Raw genomic sequence first — 24,063 nt, 5'->3', positions numbered from 1 at the left:
GTACCTTTATTTCATTTGACAAAGAGCATTATCTGCAACGCCACGGCATTTGCATTGGTTCATGCGTAGCACCAGTACTAACCAACATCTTTTTATTGCATATTGACCAGTCGTTGACGACAGCCCTAGATGGCACCAAGATTTTAAAAGTGTTCAGATACGTGGATGATTTTCTAGTTCTGTTGAGCAAAAGCCATGCTATGACGTACCAGGATACGGTGAATGATGTTTTAAATCAGTTTAGGCAGCATGGCAAAGGTTTAACATTTACCCATGAAATGCCTTCGAAGAACTGCCTACAGTTTTTAGACATCCGCATGATCTTTTCGAACAGCAATGTTTGCTGGTTGTATCACCCAAGAGTCCAGAAGGGACTGTTGCCCTATAGTTCGGCACACTCGAAAATAGTTAAGAGGGGGATTGTCGCTCTGTGCCTGGAATCCGCCCTCATGAAGTCGTGTCCGCACAAAATGCAGGAAAGTTTTAATGATCAGGTGAGCAGGCTTTCGTCTGCCGGTTTCCCCTGCGCGATCGTGGCGGCTGTGGCTGAGACATTGCTGCAAAAGATAAAGGAAAAAGCGCGGCAAAGGGCTGAAAGCAAAGGTAAACCTGTAGTCATGCCGTATGTGCACAAGGTGTCGCACAACTTGAAGAAGGTGGCGGGGAGGTACAAAGTGCCGATGGTGTTTTCAGCACCTTTCAAAATGGCAAAGCTATGCTCCCGTATCGCCAAACAAGGAGCAAAGAAGAGCGGCTGTGACAAGAAACATGCTAGGCCCTTTGCGGAATGCGCCATCGGAGTTGTCTACGAGATACCATTGTCTTGTGGAAAGGTGTATGTAGGCCAGACTGGACGCTGCGTGAACGATCGTGCACGGGAACATGACTTATCATTAACAATGGGGGAAGGTTCTAATTTGGCTAAGCATTGCGTGTCCTGTAGGGGTTGCCAGCCTCGGCTGTATGAGATTAGGATTCTTGGCAAGAGCCGCAATTCACTCGCACGTGAAATCATGGAAGCGTACTTTATAAAGATAAGAGGGACTGACTGTATCAGTGAGTCTTCTGTAGTGCTCTACAGCAGTGAGGTATCTTTTCTCGATAATATGATCTGAAATGAGTATTCCATTGTCCACTGTTTGTAACCTGCTTCGGACGACCTGTCTTTGGTATTAGTGGCGTTTTTTTTTTATTTTTTTTTATATTTTTATTATATAGATTTTTTTATTTTGACTGCTTTTGCTTAGTATACATGACAATGCCTATGCTACGAGATACTGACTACTTTTGCTACAATTTTTTGTTAGTTACCCTTGGGTTTGGTTTGTTTACCTTGGTCTTACCTTGTTGGTTTTTTTTTGTTAAAATGCTTTTGTTACCTTGGTGTTTTGTTCTGGTTTTTTACGGCTTTTTGTTAGACTGCTTTTGCTTTGCTATGGACACTGCTTTTGCTACGAGGGATCGACTGCTATTGCCTCTTTGCTAGTTACCTTTGGGTACCTTGTTGTGAGCTCTAATTTTTACGTTGTTTAGTTTTGTCTGCTTTTGCTTCAAGTCTTCACACTGCTTTCCTACGTTTGACTGTTGTTAAGATCTGTATCGTTTATTTATCGCTTCCTTGTTGTGTTTATTTACACATGCCTAGGCTTGTCATTGATGATTTTTGATACCGGGTGGGGTGAGTGCGATTGGGGCTATGAACACCTGAGTGGCCGAGGGTTTAAATATACGTTCCTCCTTCCTTCCAATAAACAGTTGGCAGTTAGCGCTCGTCCTGTACCCTGTCTTGTGTGTGTTTTTTTCGCGCTACTGTAAGATGTCTGAAGTTCTGCACCAACTAGGCCGACAACACATCTTACTGAAGCATACTTCGAGAACATTTGTGTGTAGTAGGTGCCCGGCAGCTTTTTCAAAAAAAAAAAAAGACCCTGTCCAATAGGGCAACAAACTCTGATTTCAGATAATGCAGTCCACTGGAATATTGTCTTTATAGAAGAGTGTACATGGGGCTACTTCTTTTGCTAGTTTGAAGAATAGCGCAAGCGTCACACACGAAGTTGATTACCTTAACAATATATCCAGCAAAGTAAGGTGAACCAGAATATTGGACAGTGGGTAATGGGATGGCAGATGCCATCACTTCCTTCAGTTCCTCGGTTACTGATTGCGGCGCAGCAGAAACGATACATTTTTTTTTGCATCGATGCAAGGTGCCTTGATTTTGCTCTCAGATGAAATGTCCATCTTGACAGTGTAGTCAAGTGCCGCTAGCTGTTATGGTCCTCGCCTCTAGCATGTCGTTCCCTTCCACATATTATCCTTACTTTCCCGAAGAGAGCCTCAATGGGGTCATTGTGGGGCTTGAAATGTGTCTTCAGTGAGAGTGTCCTTCTTTAACGCTTTAGAAGTATCTTGCATACTTTTGATATAGCAGGTGAGTTGATTTGTAAGCCACTGCATCGAGTATCACCTGCATCATTTATTGGCCTCTTTTTGCCAACTTCCAGCACAGGGTGCCATGAATATTGTTTTCATAATAAGCTTATTATCATGTAAAAATTTTATTAAGACAATGCTTATTTGCAAAATGAAAATAATGTTTATAATACAATACATTTGCTAATATATGAATTATAATAACATTTAAAACTCAACCCTACAACATTTACTTTGACTGTTATACTAATACTTTATATCATGCAAGCATTTTGCAATTTACATTATATTTTTATGAAATTATTTTCATCTTCTGATGGATGGTTTCGCATCTAGCGCTGAAAGACTGTTTTGCTGCTGCAGACGAGTTGCTGTCATGTTAGCCTTGAAGAAGCTTCAATGTGACCACTGCTCATTGTTTTTTTTTGTTGTTGTTGTTTTTTTTTGGTTCCTATTCTTGTAAAGCTTGAGAAAAATTCAGATTAAAATGGACAAGAATAGCTACAATGCCGCAATGTATGTTATATGCTTGTCGAACGTTTGCTGAGCAACAGTTTTTTATATAAAGACTTTGTTCACGAGCGTAGTATGTTGACTACATGCCGCTGCAGCATCTACTTTCTTTGTTCTTTCATTTCGGGGCTGCACTCACCACAAAACCCGCGAGCGACAGCGCGAAATGAGGCAAAAGCCACCCGCCACCACTGAAACAGACGCAGAGCGAACAGTGAGCAGGTCGCGCCCCTTCCGGCGGCGAAGAGCGTAACTCAAGGAGAAACGTTCCCATTGCTCCCACGATGATTGAGAATTAAGGCTGTAAGAAAGAGCGCGCGCTCTTCCCCGCGACGGGCCGTGGTGCTGCATACAACATCTGTTGTATTCTTCTACCTTCCCGGAATGAAAAGGCACAATGTTCACAAAATTATTGTAAAATTAAAGCTGTTATGAGAAAGCTGGAGGCCTTTTAAAATCGCTCTCCAGCTGGTATTGCAGTGAATAACTATGCACATTATTATTCATGAAACGTCTGGACATATGGCATGCCCCTATATGGCACAGAAGTGCAGCAGTCTTCTCTAGTGAATGCACCTATGTATCGGACCCTTTGATGAAGGTCTTCAGTGGTAATGGTACAAACCCAAGGCAGGGAATAGGCCATGATATATAGCAGGTACAAAAGGCTCATGGACAAGAAATTGGGTATTTTGATAATTACGAGTCTTAAACTAGAATTTCATAAAAAAAAGAAAGAAAAAGAAAAGGCAGTGAATTTTCATTGTAGCAATCTATCTGGCGTAATTATATAGTCATGAATAGAATTGCACACAGGTTGTAGGGTATATCCCTTGGCACTTGCTCCGAAGGAGAGGAGAATAAACACAAATAGCATGCCTGAGTAATCACCATTTGAACGGTCTAACAGTCACTAACAGTGTTCCACAAGAAACCCTGCTTTGGCCACTGTTCAAAGTATTCATCAATGACATTGCCCACACTGACATATGCATCAAATTTGTCATACATATATAGGGCGGATCTGGTAAATACGATATGGGCATGTTCAGAAATCTAGAATATACGTCGAGAGACAAAGAATAATTTTGGGAGACTACTGTCGAGCTCACGCTCTGAAACACTGCTAGGTCTAATTCAAATATCTCTTCCTATCCTAGCTTCCTATCTCTTAATGTTACCCCTACCATTTTTCGTTCCATAGCCCTCTAAGTTGTCCTCAACTTAAGTAGAACCCTTTTGGATAGCCTCCACGTTTCAGCCCCATAGGTGAGTACAGGTAAGATGCAACTGTTGTATGCTTTCCTCTTGAGTGATACCGGTAAGCTGCTAGTCATAATCTGCGAGTGCTTAACCTCATCCGTCCACCTTACTTTCTGCCGCCCCCTGCTACGCTTTCCTTGAATTGGAATCCAGTTTGTTAACGTAAGCGACCATCGGTTATCCTCTCTTCGCACTACATGTCCTGCCCATGCCCATTTCTTCTTCTTAATTTCCACTAGAATGTTGGTAACTTGAGTTATTTCTCTGACCCACTCTGCACGCTTCATATCTCTTAATGTTACCCCAATCATTTTTCGTTCCATAGCCCTCTGAGTTGTCCTCAACTTAAGTAGAACCCTTTTGGATAGCCTCCACGTTTCAGCCCCATAGGTGAGTACAGGTAAGATGCAACTGTTGCATGCTTTCCTCTTGAGTGATACCGGTAAGCTGCTAGTCATAATCTGCGAGTGCTTGCCAAATGCGCTCCATCCCAATCTTATTCTTCTTGTTATTTCCTTTTCATGGTCCGGATCTGCAGTTACTACCTGTCCTAAGTAGACATATTCGCCTACTACTTTCAGTGCTTCGCTACCTATAGTAAACTGCTGTTCCTTCCCGAGGCTGTTGAACATTACCTTAGTGTTCTGCATATTGATTTTCAAGCCTACCTTTCTACTTTTTCTGTCTAAGTCATCAATCATTATTTGCAGTTCATCCCCCGAGTTGCTTAGCAAGGCAATGTCATCAGCAAATTGCAGATTACTCAGGTATTCTCCATCTACCCTTATCCCTAACTGCTCCCATTCCAAGTCTCTGGATACTTCTTCTAAGCAAGCTGTGAATAGTACTGGGGAGATTGTGCCTCCTTGCCTAACGCCTTTCTTTATGCAGAACTATGGTTGCTGTGCAGCCACTATATATATATCTTCCAGCACTTTCACATACGGCTCGTCTACCCCCAGTTTGGCACTGCCTGCATCACTGCCGAGGTTTCAACTGAGTCAAATGCTTTTTCGTAATCAATGAATGTTATGTATAAAGGCTGGTTATTTTCCGAGCATTTTTCTATCACCTGGTTGATGGTATGGATATGATCGATAGTAGAGGACCGTTTCTGAAAACCTGTTTGATCCTCTGCTTGATTGCAGTCTAAGGTTGTCCTGATTCTATTAGCGATTACCTTAGTAAATACCTTATATGTAACAGACAGTAAGCTGACTGGTCTGCAATTTTTAAGGTCCTTAGAGTCCCCCTCTTATGGATGAGGATAATGTTTGCATTCTTCCATGGCTCTGGTACCGTCAATGACACCAGGCACTGCGTACACAGGGTGGCCAGTTTTTCTAGCATGACATCCCACCCGTCCTTAAACAAATCTGTAGTTATCTGATCCTCTCCAGCTGATTTCCCCCTTTTTCATAGTTTCTAATGCTTTCTTGACCTCGTCCTTCGTCACTGGTGGTACGTCTCACTGTTTTACCCTACCGCCAATCTCATTACGGTCCTGACTACTTTGGCTACTGCAGAGATCTGTATAGAACTCCTCGGCTACTTTGACTATCTTGTCCATATTTGTGATGACATTGCCCGCCTTGTCCCTTATCGCATACGTCTGGTTTTTGCTTTTGCCCAATTTCTTCTTTACCGCTTTAAGGTTTCCCCCATTCTTTACAGCATGCTCAATTTTCTCCATGTTATACTTCCTTATATCGGCCACCTTGCGCTTATTGATTAGCTTTGACACCTCGGCCAATTCTATCTGGTCTGTTGGATTGGAAGCTTTCATACTCTGGCGTTTCTTAATCAAATGTTTCGTCTCCTTAGACAGCTTACCGGTATCCTCGCTAACTATCCTACCGCCTAATTCTACAGCGCAGTCAGTAATGATATCTCTGAAATTATTGTTCACTGCTTCTAGGGTAATGTCGCCATCCTCGGTTAGAGCTGCATATCTATTCTGAAGCGAGATTCTGCTCTTCTGCCCTCCCCCTCACCACTAATTCGTTGATGGGTTTCTTTCTTACTAATCTGTTGCATTCCTTCTTCAGATTTAGGCTAATTCGGGACCTCACCATCCTGTGGTCACTGCATCGCACTTTCCCAATTACCTCTACATCTTGCACAATGGCGGGGGTTGAACATATTATGAAGTCAATATCATTTTTAGTCTCCCCGTTAGGACTTTTCCATGTCCATTTTCGGTTCTTGCGTTTGCTGAAGAAGGTATTCATGATTCGTAAGTTATTGCGCTCTGCAAACTGAACTAGTAACTCCCCCCTGCTATTCCTAGAACCAATGCCATAGTCACCTACTGCCTGGTCTCCTGCCTGCTTTTTCCCTACCTTGGCACTGAAGTCGCCCATTAGTACAGCATACTGCGTCTTTGCTTTTCGCATTGCCGATTCTACATCTTCGTAGAAGCTTTCAACTGCCTGGTCATCATAACTACATGTAGGTGCATAGGCCTATACAACCTTCAGTTTATACCGCTTATTAAACCTAATTACGATGACTGCCACCCTCTCATTAATACTATAGAATTCATCTATATTACTCGCTACTGTATATACTTATTGACAAGGAAACCTACTCCTAGTTCTCGCCTCTCCGGTAAACCTCGATAGCACAGTACATGCCCGTCCTTCAGTACAGTATATGCCTCATTCGGACTCCTAACCTGACTAAGCCCTAAGACATCCCGTTTCATACCCTCTAGTTCCTCTAAAAGTTGTTAATGCATTGAGATAAATAAAACTTCTTACAAATTGGTGCTGCTAAAAATAACGTATGTCCTCAATATGTCCTCACCCCTCAGTGGCACTGACTGAAGGCTTGGTGTTGACGGCAGCGGCTCCGCATTGTGCAGACTTGTGGCTGTTCCATGGAAGCAAGCAAACAAATGGAAGAAATAATTATTTCTGCAGCCATGAGATCTTGGGCTGTTTTCCGGCACATACACGACAACAGTGTGTATAGTTGGTGCACAACACTTTAATGATACATGCACGAGCTTACTTTGGCACTCTGGCTACACCTTGTACACTGCAGTAAGAGAATCAAGACTGAACATTGCAGTGCTTTGTATATAGCACTAACATGTTCAACAAGAACATTGAAGAAAGTAATATAAGAAGCATTGTCGCTTACCATCCCGGGAGTTGTCATACTGCTTTCATCATGCGTCTCTCTGGGCACCATGTCATTCAGGCACTTGCAGGCTCATTTTCATCTGAAAGGGAGTAGCCATATGACACAGACCACTGGTAATTAACTGGCCAGCATAATGTAGGATCTAATTGGGCAGAATTGGGCAGCTGAAAGTTGCGCCAGGACACTAACAAAGTACCACAACGCAGACACTGTTGCCTTAATTCAATGCAATGGTCCTTAACAAGCATCCTTTTTTAATTTTCAGGTGTTTTTATAACACAATAAGCAAACCAGCTCAGCCTCTGCCACTTCCAGTGCCAGAATGTTTTGTCCAACAGCATAAAATATTGGTGCACTTCATTTCATGTGCTGACCCAGCGACACAAGTTCATAAGCTTGGAGCAAAAAAAAAATGAAAAAACCTCTTGCAATATTTGGCTGTGGCATTGCATTCAGCATGTGCTGCTAATGATGCCAGGCAATTGTCTGAGAATACAAAGCAAATCATCTAAAAAAAAATTTTCATTTATTGTGGCTCCTGGTGGCTGTGCACATTTACATGGACATGTAAACAAAGCCAATAGACAGACCGCTATTGGAAACTGACCTTGGCAACGTTTACCACTAGAGCCCTAGCTAGTGAAGCTAGTTCAGCAGTGCTGTTAGAGGAGCTAGAAGGTATGAAATGGGATGTCATAGGGCTTAGTGAGGTTAGGAGGCTGAATGAGGCATATACTGTACTGAAGGATGGGCATGTACTGTGTTATCGAGGCTTACCAGAAAGGCGACAACTAGGAGTAGGTTTCCTTGTCAATAAGTATATAGCAGGTAATATAGATGAATTCTATAGTATTAATGAGAGGGTGGCAGTCATCGTAATTAGGTTTAATAAGCGGTATAAACTGAAGGTTGTATAGGCCTATGCACCTACATGTAGTTATGATGACCAGGCAGTTGAAAGCTTCTATGAAGATGTAGAATCGGCAATGCGAAAAGCAAAGACGCAGTATGCTGTACTAATGGGCGACTTCAGTGCCAAGGTAGGGAAAAAGCAGGCAGGAGACCAGGCAGTAGGTGACTATGGCATTGGTTCTAGGAATAGCAGGGGGGAGTTACTAGTTCAGTTTGCAGAGCGCAATAACTTACGAATCATGAATACCTTCTTCAGCAAACGCAAGAACCGGAAATGGACATGGAAAAGTCCTAACGGGGAGACTAAAAATGATATTGACTTCATAATATGTTCAACCCCGCCATTGTGCAAGATGTAGAGGTAATTGGGAAAGCGCGATGCAGTGACCACAAGATGGTGAGGTCCCAAATTAGCCTAGATCTGAAGAAGGAACACAACAGATTAGTAAGAAAGAAACCCCATTAACGAATTAGCGGTGAGAGAGAGGGCAGAAGAATTCAGGATCTCGCTACAGAATAGATATGCAGCTCTAACTGAGGATGGCGACATTACCCTAGAAGCAATGAACAATAATTTCAAAGATATCTTTACGGAGTGTGCGGTAGAGGTAGGCGGTAGGATAGTTAGAGAGGATACCGGTAAGCTGTCTAAGGAGACGAAAGATCTGATTAAGAAACGCCAGAATACGAAAGCTTCCAATCCAACAGACCAGATCGAATTGGCCGAGATATCAAAGCTAATCAATAAGCACAAGGTGGCTGATATAAGGAAGTATAACATGGAGAAAATCGAGCATGCTGTAAAGAACGGGGGAAGCCTTAAAGCGGTAAAGAAGAAATTGGGCATAGCAAAAACCAGATGTATGCGATAAGAGACAAGGCGGCAACGTCATCACCAATATGGACAAGATAGTCAAAGTAGCCAAGGAGTTCTATACTGATCTCTACTGCAGCCAAAGTAGTCAGGACCGTAACGAGATTGGCGGCAGGGAAAAACAGTCAGGCGTTCCACCAGTGACGAAGGACGAGGTCAAGAAAGCATTAGAAACTATGAAAAGGGGGAAATCAGAGAGGATCAGATAACTACAGATTTGCTAAAGGACGGGGGGGATATCGTGCTAGAAAAACTGGCCACCCTGTATACGCAGTGCCTGGTGTCATCGACGGTACCGGAACCGTGGAAGAATGCAAACATTATCCTCATTCATAAGGGGACTCTAAGGACCTTAAAAATTGCAGACCAATCAGCTTACTGTCTGTTACGTATAAGGTATTTACTAAGGTAATCACTAATAGAATCGGGACAACCTTAGACTGTCACCAAGCAAAAGATCAAGCAGGTTTTCAGAAACGGTACTCTACTATCGATCATATTCATACCATCAATCAGGTGATAGAAAAATGCTCGGAATATAACCAGCCCTTATACATAGCATTCATTGATTACGAAAATGCATTTGACTCAGTTGAAACATCGGCGGTGATGCAGGCATTGCGAAATCAGGGGGTAGACGAGCCGTACGTGAAAGTGCTGGAATATATATATAGTGGCTGCACAGCAACCATAGTTCTGCATAAAGAAAGTAACAAAATTCCCATAAAGAAAGGTGTTAGGCAAGGAGACACAATCTCCCCAGTACTATTCACAGCTTGCTTAGAGGAAGTATTCAGAGACTTGGAATGGGAGCAGCTAGGGATAAGGGTAGATGGAGAATACCTCAGTAATCTGCGATTTGCTGATGACATTGCCTTGCTAAGCAACTCGGGGGATGAACTGCAAATAATGATTCATGACCTAGACAGGAAAAGTAAAAGATAGGCTTGAAAATCAATATGCACAAGACTAAGGTAATGTTCAACAGCCTCGGGAAGGAATAGCAGTTTACTATAGGTAGCGAAGCACTGAAAGTAGTAGGCGAATATGTCTACTTAGGACAGGTAGTAACTGCAGATCCGGACCATGAAAAGGAAATAACAAGAAGAATAAGATTGGGATGGAGCGCATTTGGCAAGCACTCGCAGATTATGACTAGCAGCTTACCGATATCCCTCAAGAGGAAAGTATACAACAGTTGCATCTTACCTGTACTCACCCATGGGGCTGAAACGTGGAGGCTAACCAAGAAAGTTCTACTTAAGTTGAGGACAACCCAGAGGGCTATGGAACGCAAAATGGTAGGGGTAACATTAAAAGATTGGAAGCGTGCAGAGTGGGTCAGAGAAATAACTCAAGTTACCGACATTCTAGTGGAAATTAAGAAGAAGAAATGGGCATGGGCAGGACATGTAGTGCGAAGAGAGGATAACCGATGGTCGCTTAGTGCAGGGGTTCTCAAACTTTTTTGCTTGAGGAACCCCAAAAGCCTTCAATAAGTTGCAGGGAACCCCCCCCCCCCCTGCCTTCACTTACGAGCAATGTTGTCGAGTGCATTTTTGCAAAGAGAGAGTTGCAAAGGTTAAATGCTTATTGCACAGATTAATACAAATACTAATGTGATGGGTGGTACTGCTTCCCTTTTAAGAGCAAGTCAACAGTAGCACTCAGAGCCAGTCTCATATCAGCTGCCGGGTCAAGACGGCTCCTGTGCTTGTTCTTCAGATAGGTGAGGGCTGAAAATGCCTGTTCACATGCATATGTAGTTGCAAAGGGAAGCGAAATGTCCACTGCCCTTTCAAAGAGGCATGGAAACAGTGGAGCAGTCCCCATCCAAAATGTCACCAAGCCTTCACCATTAAATTTCTCTTTGAGAGCAGTGCTTGCCCTGAGCTCTGAGGATTCTCGCGGAACACAAGAAGACAGCCCGCGGAACAAAGGGGTTCTGCGGAACCCAGTTTAAGAACCCCTGGCTTAGTGTAACGAACTGGATTCCAAGAGAAGGAAAGCATAGCAGGGGGCGGCAGAAAGTTAGGTGGACGGATGAGGTTAAGAAGTTCGCGGGGGTCAAGTGGATGCAGCTAGCACAGAACCGAGTTAAGTGGAGAAATATGGGAGAGGCCTTCGCCCTGCAGTGGGTATAGTCAGGCTGATGATGATGATGTAAACAAAGCAGCTACATGAAGTGTATTATATTATGCAACTCGAGCCATGCTTAGAGAAAATGCAGAAATATAATGTATCTAATTCGCACAAAGTAATGTGGCTTTTTACTTTGCACTGCTATTCCCCAGCAATCGACTAGGCAGTGTTCAGACGGGCAGGCCGTGCGTATCATGGGAAAGCACAATCCACCACCACTCCTACTCGGAGCGCACGCGATTGGCAGCTACTCGAAAGTGCCGTTTTCGTCACATATGGTAACTAATTGTCCCGCTCGGACAGTCCGCTGTCCGGTCCGCTCGTCTGAACAGAGAAGGTAGTGACTTACCAGAATCATTTTTTTTTTTTATCTGACACTGGATTGCTTGCAAAGGCCTTTGCGAATGCTTTCATTGCGCAGCGGAGCGCGCGCTCATTCACAGTGCGCTTCCTCTGCCAATAGAACACAACGCTACTGCTCCTGTTCGACCACTGGTAGGCGCCAAATTTCGCGAGAGCACTTTTAGTGCAGCTAAAAGTGCTCTTGTTTGCCCAATGGAAACCGGTATGTGTAGGTCTGTACTTCAATCGGTCTTGCTTACCAGACCTTCTTCATTGGAACACTCCGGCACTTCTGCGCATGCACCAACTGAAAGGAGCGAGGAGAAATCATCATCATCATCATAAAAATGTTTTATTTTCGCCGAAATGAGACTCCTTTTTGGACCCCCCAGCATGCAGGCCCACGGAGGAAGAATTTCCTTCCTCCATGCGCAGGCCTAAGGGAGCCGTACTCAGGAGCCTCGCAAACTAAGATCTGGTGAAGACACATTGTTGCTTCACGGCCTCAGCCGCCAGGCGGATGGCTTGTTGCTGTTGAGCGCAGTTCTCGCTCCGCAGCAAGGTCTCCCAGGCTTCTCTATCTATATTTTGCTCGGCGCCCGGGCTGCCAGCACATTCCCAAATTATGTAGTATAGAGTGCCCCTCTCCCCGCATATTATGCAATACTGATCCTTCTCCTCTTTAGAAATTGTCACCCAGAAGGGGCTTATATGATTTCCCTCTTGCAATCTTCTCCATGCAATTGCCTCCTCGTTTCCGAGGGAACGACCGGGTGACGGATAGACCCTCCTGCTCAGCTTATAATGTTCCGTGATCTTGTTGTATGAAATCGAGCTATCTTTCATGTCTATGCGAGAGGGCTGCTCTACAGCCGCCCGGTGATAGAGAGCTCGGGCAAGCTCGTGTGCAGCCTCATTTCCTGCAATAGACTCGTGCGCTGGAATCCATGTTATTTCTATATTACCGCTACCATTAATGCTCCTGACCCGTCGACAACCGCACGAATACAGCCGCCCCGTACTGTCTGCACGCCGCGCCTACATAAGCCACCTGGTCTGCCGGTCGCTTCCTCATCTTTCTCTCGCAGGCCGGAGCCCTATGCTCTCGCCTTTCTTTGTTGTACTCGGGGTGCATGTTTTGCGGCATAGGTGGGACGCGTACCTTGGCCCTGATTTCTGGCGGGATGTTAACCATCTTGTGCGGGCTACTTTCTGGCCGGATTCCTACCCATTCAAGTATTGTTCTGCCTGTTTCAGACTGGCCGAGCCGTTCCAATTGGGATATTCTCACCCCCTCTACCAGCTCAATCCATCTGTTGTGAACTCCCATTTTCTCAAGCCGCTCCATCGACGACGATGTGGGGAGTCCCAGAGCTCGCTTGACGCATTTCCTCAATATTCTGTCTATCTTCTCTATTTCTGTCTTGTTCATGTTTAGGCCGGTACGGCATCGCGTAGCAGATCAGACTTATTATGTACACCTGTGATATTTTCAGATTCCTTTCTTTTAGTCCTGTCCCCTTTACTGCTACCCTCCTGAATATGCCTACTACTTGGTCTGCATATATGTGGCTAATTTCTTTATGATGTTATTGTTGTTGCCCTTCTTGTTGATAAACATGCCTAGGATCCTCATTTCCTCGACGCTGGACACTTCCAGGTCTTCCACCACCACTTTAATTGCTACTTCTCTCTTGTTCCTGCCGTCGCTATTATATACAAAAAGCTCTGACCTTTGCGGTGAACACGCCAGGCCTCTTTCGGCTGCATACTTCACCACTACGTCTGCTGCCCTTTGCAAACTCCACTCAATTTCCGCGTCGCTTCCGCTATTCATCCAAATGTTTATGTTGTCGGCGTACATGCTGAATTTTATATCACGATCTTGTTTAGCATGCCCTGGAGACCTCTCATCGCTATATTAAATAGGAAAGGGGACAGTATGGCTCCTTGCGGGGTACCTTTGCTGCCCAGCCTTATGCTGGAGGACTCTGCGTCCTGGAATTTGATCACTGCCTTCCTATCTCGGAGGAAGTCCTTGATATACTCGTATGTTCTCTTGCCCACGTTTACTTCCTCCAGACCTCTGAGTACCATCTCATGTTGGGCGTTGTCGAAGGCCTTCGCGAGGTCAAGACCTAAGATCACCTTGGCATCTAATCCTTTCTTGTCTATAAAGTCATGTTTTAGTCTGAGCATTATACATCCTGCATGCTGAGCTTAGGTCTAAATCCCACCATCTCGTGTGGCCACAAGTTTTCATCTTCCATATATCTCGTTAACCTCGTCTGCACTACGTGCTCCATGAGTTTCCCCTCGCACGACGTCAGCGAGATCGGTCTTAGGTTTTCCAATTTTGGTTCCTTCCCCGGCTTGGGGATGAGAACCACCTCTGCCTGTTTCCATTCCTCCGGCAATTTACCTTCCTTCCATACTTTGTTCATGTATCGTGCAATCGCCTTTATCGAGTCGTCGTCTAGGTTCCCGAGCATGACATTGGATATTTTATCCGAACCACGGGGCCAACCGAGTTCTTAGCCCAGATATAGCTGCTCTTATCTCCGCTCTCGTAATGTCTGCGTCCAGCTCTTCATTTTCTGCTCCTCCATATTCTGCCTGTCGCACTGCTGTCGCGTCCCCTTTGTAAATGTCCTTGAGCTTGTCCATCAGCTGTTCGTCCGTCCGCTAGAATCTGTGTCTCGCTTTCACCTGGTTGACGCTCGCAACCTGTTTGGATTTGCTCGGGTCGAGGAGATGTCTCAGTATATTCAACGTCTTTGCTAGACTCATGCTCCTTTCCATCTCGTTGCACCTGCCGTACCAATTTTGCGCGTTCAGTTTGATCACATACCTTTCCATTTCTTTCATGTGTCTGGCTAACGAGCACCTAACGTTTCTGTCTCCCTCCACATGCTCATTAGTTAGCTGTCCATTAGTGCACCTTCCCCTTCGGCTACCGCTTCCGCGTCCCTGGAATCTTCTCTCAGCTGTTTTTCCCAGTCTCCTATGTCTTAAATTTCCTTAGCTTTGTGGCTTCTGCGAATCGCCCGGAATTTGTCCCACTCCACAATTCTCGCCTGTTTCAGTTTCCTCAGCTTGACTCCTTCTCCCAGCTTCGTGGCTACAATAAAGTGGTCACTGCACAGATTTTCCATGGTGTTTACCCATTCTATTCTGCCAGCATTTTTACTGAAGGAGAGGTCCGGCATGGTGTCTCTGCTTACACGTGCCCCCTACTCTAGTAGGCGCACACGGGGTCGGTATGCGAGGTTAATCCGAGGTTTTGGGACTCCTCAAGGAGAAGTCTGCCCTTCGGATCATGCCTTGCGTACCCCCATTCCTGGTGTGCCGCATTAAAGTCCCCTACGATCACCAACGGGCTTGGCCCGGCCAGTTTGATGGCTTTTCTAAATATCGTTCCGAATTTCATTTTCCTCTGCCTCGGGTTACTGTAGATATTAAGCAGAAATATGCTTTTAGTTCTCTTGGGTCCCGTGATCATTTCTATCATAACCGCTTCTGTCGCCCGTGCTCACGTTGTGCTCTAGTGTTGCTATATTCCCTTTTACCAGCGTGGCCACTCTGCATTTTTCACCCCTATCGCTACAGCTTTGGCAGCTTTGGTATCCGGCCAGTTTGACCTGATTTCCTCCGGTTTCCTGTCATCTACATGCTCCAAGTGCTGCTGTAATAGCGCTCGCTTCCGAAATAACTTGCCGGACGTGACGTAAAACTTATTTTATGTTTTGTTTGTAAAATGTCTGCCGCTTCTCGTCGCCGTTTCTAGCGATAGGCCGCTAGTTGGTCGCCATGTGTCGCCGGCTCCGTGATCGCTCGCAGGCTGCACTTGGCTGTCTGTGGCGATGATGGCGGACAGGTTTCTTGGCATCGTAATATGAATATCGCGATTCTCTTGGTTACAGATAGCACCGTCTCCGACCTGTGGACTCAGCAACACTAGTTCTGCAATGCGTGTCAGCCTGCCCTTGTCGATGGAACATGCCTACAGTATGTTGCGAGTAACTGGTGTGGTCAGCATTCCATCTATTTACATGCATTTCCCGAAATTTACACGATTCACTCCCTTTGGATCATCCGGAAGTATGAATACAATCGGACTGAGGTGTACAGCGCAAGTAGCACAGCACATGGGATGAGAAAAACTCGTCTCCGATCGAGGGCGTAGTTGAGTGAATCTCGCTATCATTTTTATCGTGGTCCTTGACTTCAACGCCACTATTTAGTAGCAGTGGTAAACTTTAAATCACCTGGAAATACCAGTATAAAAAGCTGGTTAGAGCCTGTAGTTTGTACGAAGTTGCCTCTCTATCCTGGACTTCAAGAGGTCGGTTAGTGTATCCAGAGGGCAATTGTTTTGCCATTTCCGTTGCCTTTATCGGATGTACAAACAGGAATTTGGTGTCCAATTGATACAGGCATCTTGACACAGCTAATCTATTATAAAGCTCCGGTGCGATAGCCAGCCCGGGACTAACCGGGAACGCCAGCTATTATCACAGCTCTCAAGCGACTCGCTGCCGGCCTACTCGACTAGTCTGCAACCGTGGTACCTAGGTATATTTTCAAGTAAACTTCTGTACTTAGGAGTGCCGGGAGGTACAACGGCCACGCAAAGAAAAAATGGTTTCCCTTTTCCCGACTCAGCCCTGCCTCTAGTTTTGCTCCTAAAGTTGAAGGCTCGAAGCGCAAGCCGTGAAATTCCTGGTATTTTTTGCACAGTATTTACCGTCCAGCTGCTCTAGCTATAGACAGTTTATGTTGTGTCGAATTCCTGTAGTTCTTTTTTTTTTTTTCAGAAAAATCCCATGGCATCCTATTCGATCGATGTTATTTCTACTTGCCCTGTTGTGCTTATCATTTAGACAAGCATGTAGACTGGTGTCAAAACAATAAACAGTGCTGCATTCGTGATTCTATCTTTGTCCAGTCATTGCCCTTGCGACTAGTTGCAGCATGCACCAAAAACAAAGTTTGCCAAGTAATTATTTCCTCTGCCTTAGGGAAAACAGGCCAGCTGTGAAAGCAGCAAAGATATGCACTGATATCCCTTCATAATATTTCACACAATCATGCTAATGATGCATTGCATTTTCAAAGATTTGAGCAGTCTGCCTGCCAGCGCAAGACGGAACATTTATTGTGGACTGCATATTGGTTGTGTAGTGTCAAAATACACACATGCATCTCGATTTCAGGACATTCAATAGCCTCGGGTGGTCACAAAATACTCCATATGTCATGATAGCTAACTGCAGCTCTGGGATAAAAAAAGGTATATGGACATAAATCATTGCAAGAGCAACAAAACTGCGTAAATTTGCACTGTTAAAGATATTGAACACTACACAGTGAAAGTAGTTTTGCTAAAACCATTGCTATGACTGACATGACAAACAGTGCTTGTTGCCTTTAGTGATGCGATGAGCACAAGGCCTGCTTGAAGATTTTAATCCAGTCAGTTAGGCGGAGTTGACATCTGTTTCTGTTGTGTCATTATACATGCAGGCCAAGGTAATGCCATATGGTCCTTGGTTCCAACACTGCAATTCTGAAAAAGTGACTGCCAACACAGGCCCGATGTACACCGTCCCACTGCTGACCGTGTATACTCCTAAGTGATGTCCAAGTCTTGGGCAGACACCAATCTACGCAGCTCACAAAGCAACATTCCTGCCAAGGTGGTTGCCTACCATAAAAACCACATCCCATAGCTGCCATTCATGGCAGCCCAGAAGTAATGAAGTGCTGACGAAACACATTTGAGATGTTGAGTGAGTTTACACAAGAGGGAGTTGTTAATTAATATGGCTAATTAGTCATCCAGTGAAATTTACACTGTATATATTTTGTTAAACAAAGCTTTCTTTTGTGAAGTAAAACAAGCTCCAAGTAGCCACAGGCACAAAGTAGGCAAATGGCAATACTTATTGAAATACTTATTGTGAATTGTGTTTTATTGTCGGATTCCTTTGAAGGGACACTAAGGATGGAAAGCAGTTTTCCTGCATCGCTAAGATACAGTGTTCTAATCTTAAAGAGACCACACGAGTTGCTTTGGGATGTTAAACCCCACAAACCATTAAAGAGACCACTTAAAATGAAAGCAGAGGTTTTAAAAGGATGGAAAGACCAACAAAAAACAGCACAAAGATGCTGCCATTAATGGCCAATTTCGCAAGTAAAATGCATGCTTCCACACAGAAGTTTTGGTGCAGATTACTGCAAGATATATTGTGTCGTGAGCCACCTAATGTGGCAGTGACACGTCTTTCTCAGCAAGATTATCATGAATCGACTCACGGGAAAGCTTCCAATTAAAATTTTCTCACCAATGAATACTATATGCCATAATTGCTGCCAGACAACACAGCCATAATGAGAGAAATAATCAAATTTTTACTGAGACCAATGACTCAATGGAGTTGTCCTCAGTGTCCCTTTAAAAGGGCGCACTGAAGCATTCAAGCAAAGTATGCACTGATGCATGTGAGAAAATATTCTGAGGTAACACAATCTTTGCTCCAACAGAAGACTGGCAACTTCACCACAAAGAGGGAAAACAGCTGCCCAGGTACACTGGTAGTACAGCACATACAGCAATCGCAATAATTAGCAGACATGCATTGCAATTCACAGAATGTCACGAAATGTGTTCGCTAGGTTAAATGTAATGGCATTAAATGTGCAAGCACATTTTGCAGATTGCCGAGATTTATTTGTTGCTTCAATTATTTATTTCATATATACGGCCACACCTTTGGTCAACAAAAAAAAGGGTGTGTAGGTGCCAGAAAAGGGGTAAGATTAGATGTGCTAGGTTTCTCTCCTGGAGGAGCAAGGAGAGAATCATTCTCCTGTAACCAGTTGACGGTGGATTCATCCAAATGTGAAGGTCCGATGTTTGACGACCCAAAAGTTACCTAAACGGGCATCTCTGCCAGCCGTCGACCAGAGCATATGTAAGAGAGGTGGTCATGTGTAGCCTAAGCACGGACATCTGCACGAAAGAAGGAAAGAAAAAAAGAGCTAACATTTTGGGTATCACATCAAAAATATGTGTAAGCCCACTCAGCAACCAAAAATGACGTACACTGTGCATGCATACAACACGTGAATATGTCAGCGCAACTTAACAGTGTTGGCCGTTCATGTCATATTGTAATTATGGTGCAGCGAGGCTTGCTGATGAATTAAACAGGCTCTGCTCATCACAAACCTCTCAGCAGCACTTTCTCACAATCAGTGTCCTGACCTTTCAATAAGACAGCTTTCTCCTCCTTGCATTGCTAGAATGTATCAGAAGGTTCTTGCTCACAGCATATAAATATGATCAATATGATAAAGCTCACCATGAATGTCATTACGGTTTCTTCCCCTTCCCCCTTATCATCTGCCTGTGCTGTATGCCCAGCTTTCTTGACCTATCCACATCCAAATGAGAACAACTTAAGGGAATAGTGAGGGCAAAATGAACTTGGTCTATACTAATAAATTACTGTGTTCTAATAATGAAACACAGGCTTTTTCTATGGTTGAAGTTTTATAGATAACAAAAGTATGGAAACTAAAATACAGCTAAGCCGCCAATGGCCACTTTTGTAAGTAAACCGCGGTGACGTGACTTAATGTTTACTCCGGCAGATCTCCAATGCACGACTACACAGCCGTTCACTACTGAATGATGATAAGTGTGTTTTGCAGCATGAGCTGCATCTCGTAAGGATTAAGGGGGCTCTCCTGGAGAAATTTGTGATGCCTACATGACATTTTCTGAATTGTGACCTTGTGGTCTGTGCATGTACAACAGCATGGTGCATGCGTAGAAAAAAATATTGCCTGCAAGCAAATTTCTGGTCTGAAGCCCCGAGGCACTAAAGCCACTCTCTTCTCTTCGGAGTGTGAAGCCAAGCACCATGTGATGGGTGCATAATAAAAAGCATATAAATGGCACACCGGAAAGCGTGGCGTGATATGTTCATAGGGTCACGAAGAGTCGGACACGACTGAACTGAACTGAAATGGCACACGGCTACGAATGTGATTTGAACCCATGGCAAGCTACACGTGTCAGATTCTCTGGGCGCTGCATTAAACAAATAAGCTATAGCTTCACCTTGACATCACATGCATTATACAGCCACTTTCTCATGCTGTGCATCACTGTCTTCATCAACTTCCACTTGTGCACAGTTTAGTCACAAAGGAAGACCATGCAGACACAAAACATTTGAACACGTGGTCATTGAAAAAAAAAAGTCGTCTAATGCTCATTTCATATGCCTTAGGGAAACCCTCCAAGGTAAAGCAGACTTGCAATAAAAAGTGATTACTCATTGCCATCCAACCGATGGCAGCCCTATTGCTACAAGAAAAGATATGCAGCTTTTTCAGCCAAAGAGGTTTTGATAAAGCTGCATAGCTTTCCTTTGCAGCTGTGCTTTGGTGGATTCTCATGAGTAATTACTCCCTTATTCCACTAGTCTTGTAGGTCAGAGGGGAAGGGGGTAGTTGGTAACGCTGGGGGCTTCCATTGGTCGAGTCCGTAACTCTATCTTCTTGGGCAGCCATGCTGTGCTACAGGCCACAACAATTTTTTAGACTGTTCTATGCCATTTCTGTGAGAGCAAAGCTTACGGCCTTCTTGTCGTTGTTTTATTCATGCTGCGAATGGGTTTTACTCTACAAGTAGTTCTTTTGGTCATGACGTACCACAGGTGCAAATCAAATGTTGCATTTTGATTGTTTTCGGAGTAATAAATGCACCTCTTGCTGCCAAAAAAATATCAACCTACCTGGAAGAACCCATATAATGATTTTTTTTTAGATGAGTAGGATGAATCTGTCTGCAGCGTCCCTTTAGGGAAGCAGCAGTGCAAAACTTAAATAACTATGTAAAAGCTGAGAAGCTATTCTATATCTAATCGATAACTTAGACAAAAAAATTGAGTTTCTGCTCATTAGTCCACAGGCATATCTGTACTTCAGTGAACCTCCGAAGTTTACTATTTTCACTTTATTTTTTTTTTTTTACATACTGCCCATTAAAATCTCTCAGCTGTGTACAGCCCAGCCAAGGCACTGAGTGAAGGCATTCCTTTCATTACAATTTCTCAAGAAATGCAACTGTGGGTGTGTTTTCTGTAATTCTGTCTGCTTTCTTACTAAACATATGAAATTTCTAATAGTACTTAGCTATACAACAAGGGGAAGTTTGCTGCTGGAGAAGAGTAAAAATACTGGCATATTTCTGTAGATCTTTCCCTGTGATGACAGTAGTTAAAGAATATCTGTTTTACAGGAATTTATATTTTTTATAAGCTGGGGACGGTGGCGGCTATGGGCAAAATATTTTTCTTAGCTGTGATAGATATCACCAGCCTTATTTAACTAATAGCTATATTTAAATTAGTAACTGAGTGCTTTAAACTATAGCTGTAATGAAACATTATTCGTCTTATTTAAATCACCTTCAGGGGCTCCCCCACGCACTCACATTAGAGGAGAGGAGAAGTGTCAAAACCTGGGAATTCGCAAAGTGCTTGCAAAAGTATGGACGGAGGTCTGGTTCCACCTGGAGCGGGCATGTCGCCTCTTTAGCGAGCAGAAGTTCTCGGAGCTCTGGTGTCGGCTGCCTGTTATTTATTTTTTTGTTTTTAGGGTGGTAGACTTTGTTTTGTTGTGATTTCATTTAAATACCTAGGTTTGAGAGCGTGACATGGATGGTATAAGTAGGATAGAACTTAAAGAAAACAGCAGTTGCTAACAATGACCAATGAATGTTTCCCGGCATATGTGTTACTCCACTGAACGGTAAACAATCAGTTTTTGATGTGTGAGTACACCAAACAAGCAAGAAGCATTGATAGTATTCTTCAGCTGGTAATTTTGTCTGATGGTTAGCTTCTTATTTAGGTAACCAGAAAGACCTTAAACAGACTATTTTCTGTGACGAAGAAATTGTGCATGGCAGTTACTGCAGACTCAAGTTGTATCCGAGACTATAGAGGGGAAGCAGTTGTTATATTTATTTTTGTTGATGTGTCGCATAGGACAAGCAATATTTATGACTCTGACATTGATGAGAAATTGTAAATGAACACTTTACACAAGGGCAGAGGTCGTACTTATGAAAAAAAAGAAAGAAACTAAAGAACTAGGACTACATAAAATGTGTTAAGAAACTATATGGCATTTCAGGTTACTAGCAAACCTAAGAATGCTGCAAAACATGTGCACCTTTGCACCATGATATAACAGATCAACATAAAGCTATACACGTGCAGCTTTCTATGCAATGCACACAGAAATTCCCAGTGCTCCTGCTGCTATTGGAATAAACGGTAGAATTTCACTCCTGGTGGGCATTTCACGCAGGTGCATTGAGCATCCAATGATGCAATATTGTATGCATGACATTGCAAAATCCTTACAACTGCAAACATACTGCCTTATGCCGCCGTGAAACAGCAAGGCATAGGCTTCCGCTGGGGATCACATAGCGTCGCTTGTGGCATGATTGTTATACTTGCACTGTGGCTCTGTTGCTTTGAAGTTAGGATTGTTATTGTATTCGTTGTACTTTCTTTCATGAGGAAGTCATAGTTTCTTCCACCATAAGCCAGTTAAAAAAAATGTGTCCCTTTGCATACATGCTCGTCTCCCAGCACTATTAATAAAATTATCAGTAGTGCGCAAATAAAAAAAACATTCGTTAAGGAGCTGACTTAGAAAAACAAGGGGGCTGTACATACTCCTTAGGTTGTAAGTTGAAAATCACTGCATCACTGAGCTTCATTTTAATGGTGGGCTCGTTACTGCCCGCTATCTAGGCAGCGGGCAGTTACATCATCTTTTACTGTCAAGTTTCAAAGATATTCAGAGCAAGATTCCTATTTTGAAAATTTACATTTTAAAATGTCCTGCCGTGTTTCTTATCCCTAAAGCTAGGTATACTTTTTTTATCTAGATGCGGAGTGTTCGACTACCACAAAGAAAATATAGTTTAAGCATTTGCTACATTGTACAGAAAATGTTTTGGACTTGTGCACACTATGCAATTTCATACACAACATGCAATGCTATTCGTGCCTGAGAAACAGTTTGTCCTACATCCAAGTCCAAAGTGCATCCAACTGAGCTATGGAGACATCTATCTTAACACTGAGCGTACTCATCAGTGCCACCCTTGACTACAGCAAGGGATGCAGAATTACCAGCATTACCGTACCTGTCATGTGAAATGTGATGAAACAGCGAAGCAATGTGAGAACCTCCTTATAGTGCAAATGGCATCAAGACTACCAGAACAGAAGCTGTCATTAGGTTCCTGGCCAGACAACAGAAAGGAAATCAGCAGCTCTTTATGTAGCCAACAGCCACTGTGACTAAACAATGTTGAGGAGAAAGTTTTCACTTCTTAATTCGTAGTTCTGGTTAATGGAGAATGAGGTGTGCATTTTTTTTTACCTGACAGACTATTTGAGAGAAAATAAAACAATGTCCTCATTTCCTACCCAGATTTGCATGGTTAATGACATGTACAGAAAAAAAAAAAAAAAACGCCATAGGTATTTTTCCCTTATCCTACTCACTGAAAATGAGGTTCAGTCATTTATTCGTCTTAATAAGCTTTGCCGGGTCGCGATGGTTAGGTACATACATCGCCACTAACTTTTCAGATGCTTTAAACTGAAGGAGGAGTGAAGAAAATGTGCAATAAGGAACTGTGAAATCAAAGTGACACAGGCCTACGAGAATGGTATATGGCAATAACACGAGCCCTTTCAAAGCAGTTATTTTCATAGCTGCAGATAAATCAGGTCATAAATGTACGCGGCACTGCAGCGTTCTAAAAGGTGAGAGAATTGTTATTTTGAATCTATGGAGCACTGACCTGTAGTAGATGATTTTGGTGCACGAAATGCTGTTTTAAATACAAGGTTATACACATATATTTCATGCAGAACTTTACAACGAACAAAACATTTTAGAAATGTTGCAAACAAGGTCCAGCCATATGTATACATTGAGCATTATCGGCAGGTGGCCAGCTTCCACGATAAACACGTCTTAGGGTCCGGGATTTAGAACTGACATGAACAATCGTTCCTTCAGGAAGAACGTTAGTCACTACTTTTAATGTAGCCAAGTGGACATGTACCTGCCATTTTTATCGCAGCTCAAGCACAGGTGACCGATAGTTCTGAGCCTTGCCTGTTGCACCCACACAAATGTCGCGGCTCTACGACAACAGTTGCTGCTGCAGGTGACAAGAACACAATGAGAGCCCGACAGCACTGCATCGCGATCCATGGATCCATGTCCATATTGACACGCAAGAAGTTGGGCAATTACGTTGTCATGCAAAAGTCTGTACTCACGATCTCACCACATCCCTTTCGCAATCCGCG

The sequence above is a fragment of the Amblyomma maculatum genome, chromosome 7 (genome assembly GCF_055883805.1).
Source record: "Amblyomma maculatum isolate TAMU_Amacu chromosome 7, ASM5588380v1, whole genome shotgun sequence".
NCBI classification, from domain to species: domain Eukaryota; kingdom Metazoa; phylum Arthropoda; class Arachnida; order Ixodida; family Ixodidae; genus Amblyomma; species Amblyomma maculatum.
Note: the sequence above shows the minus strand (reverse complement) of the source record.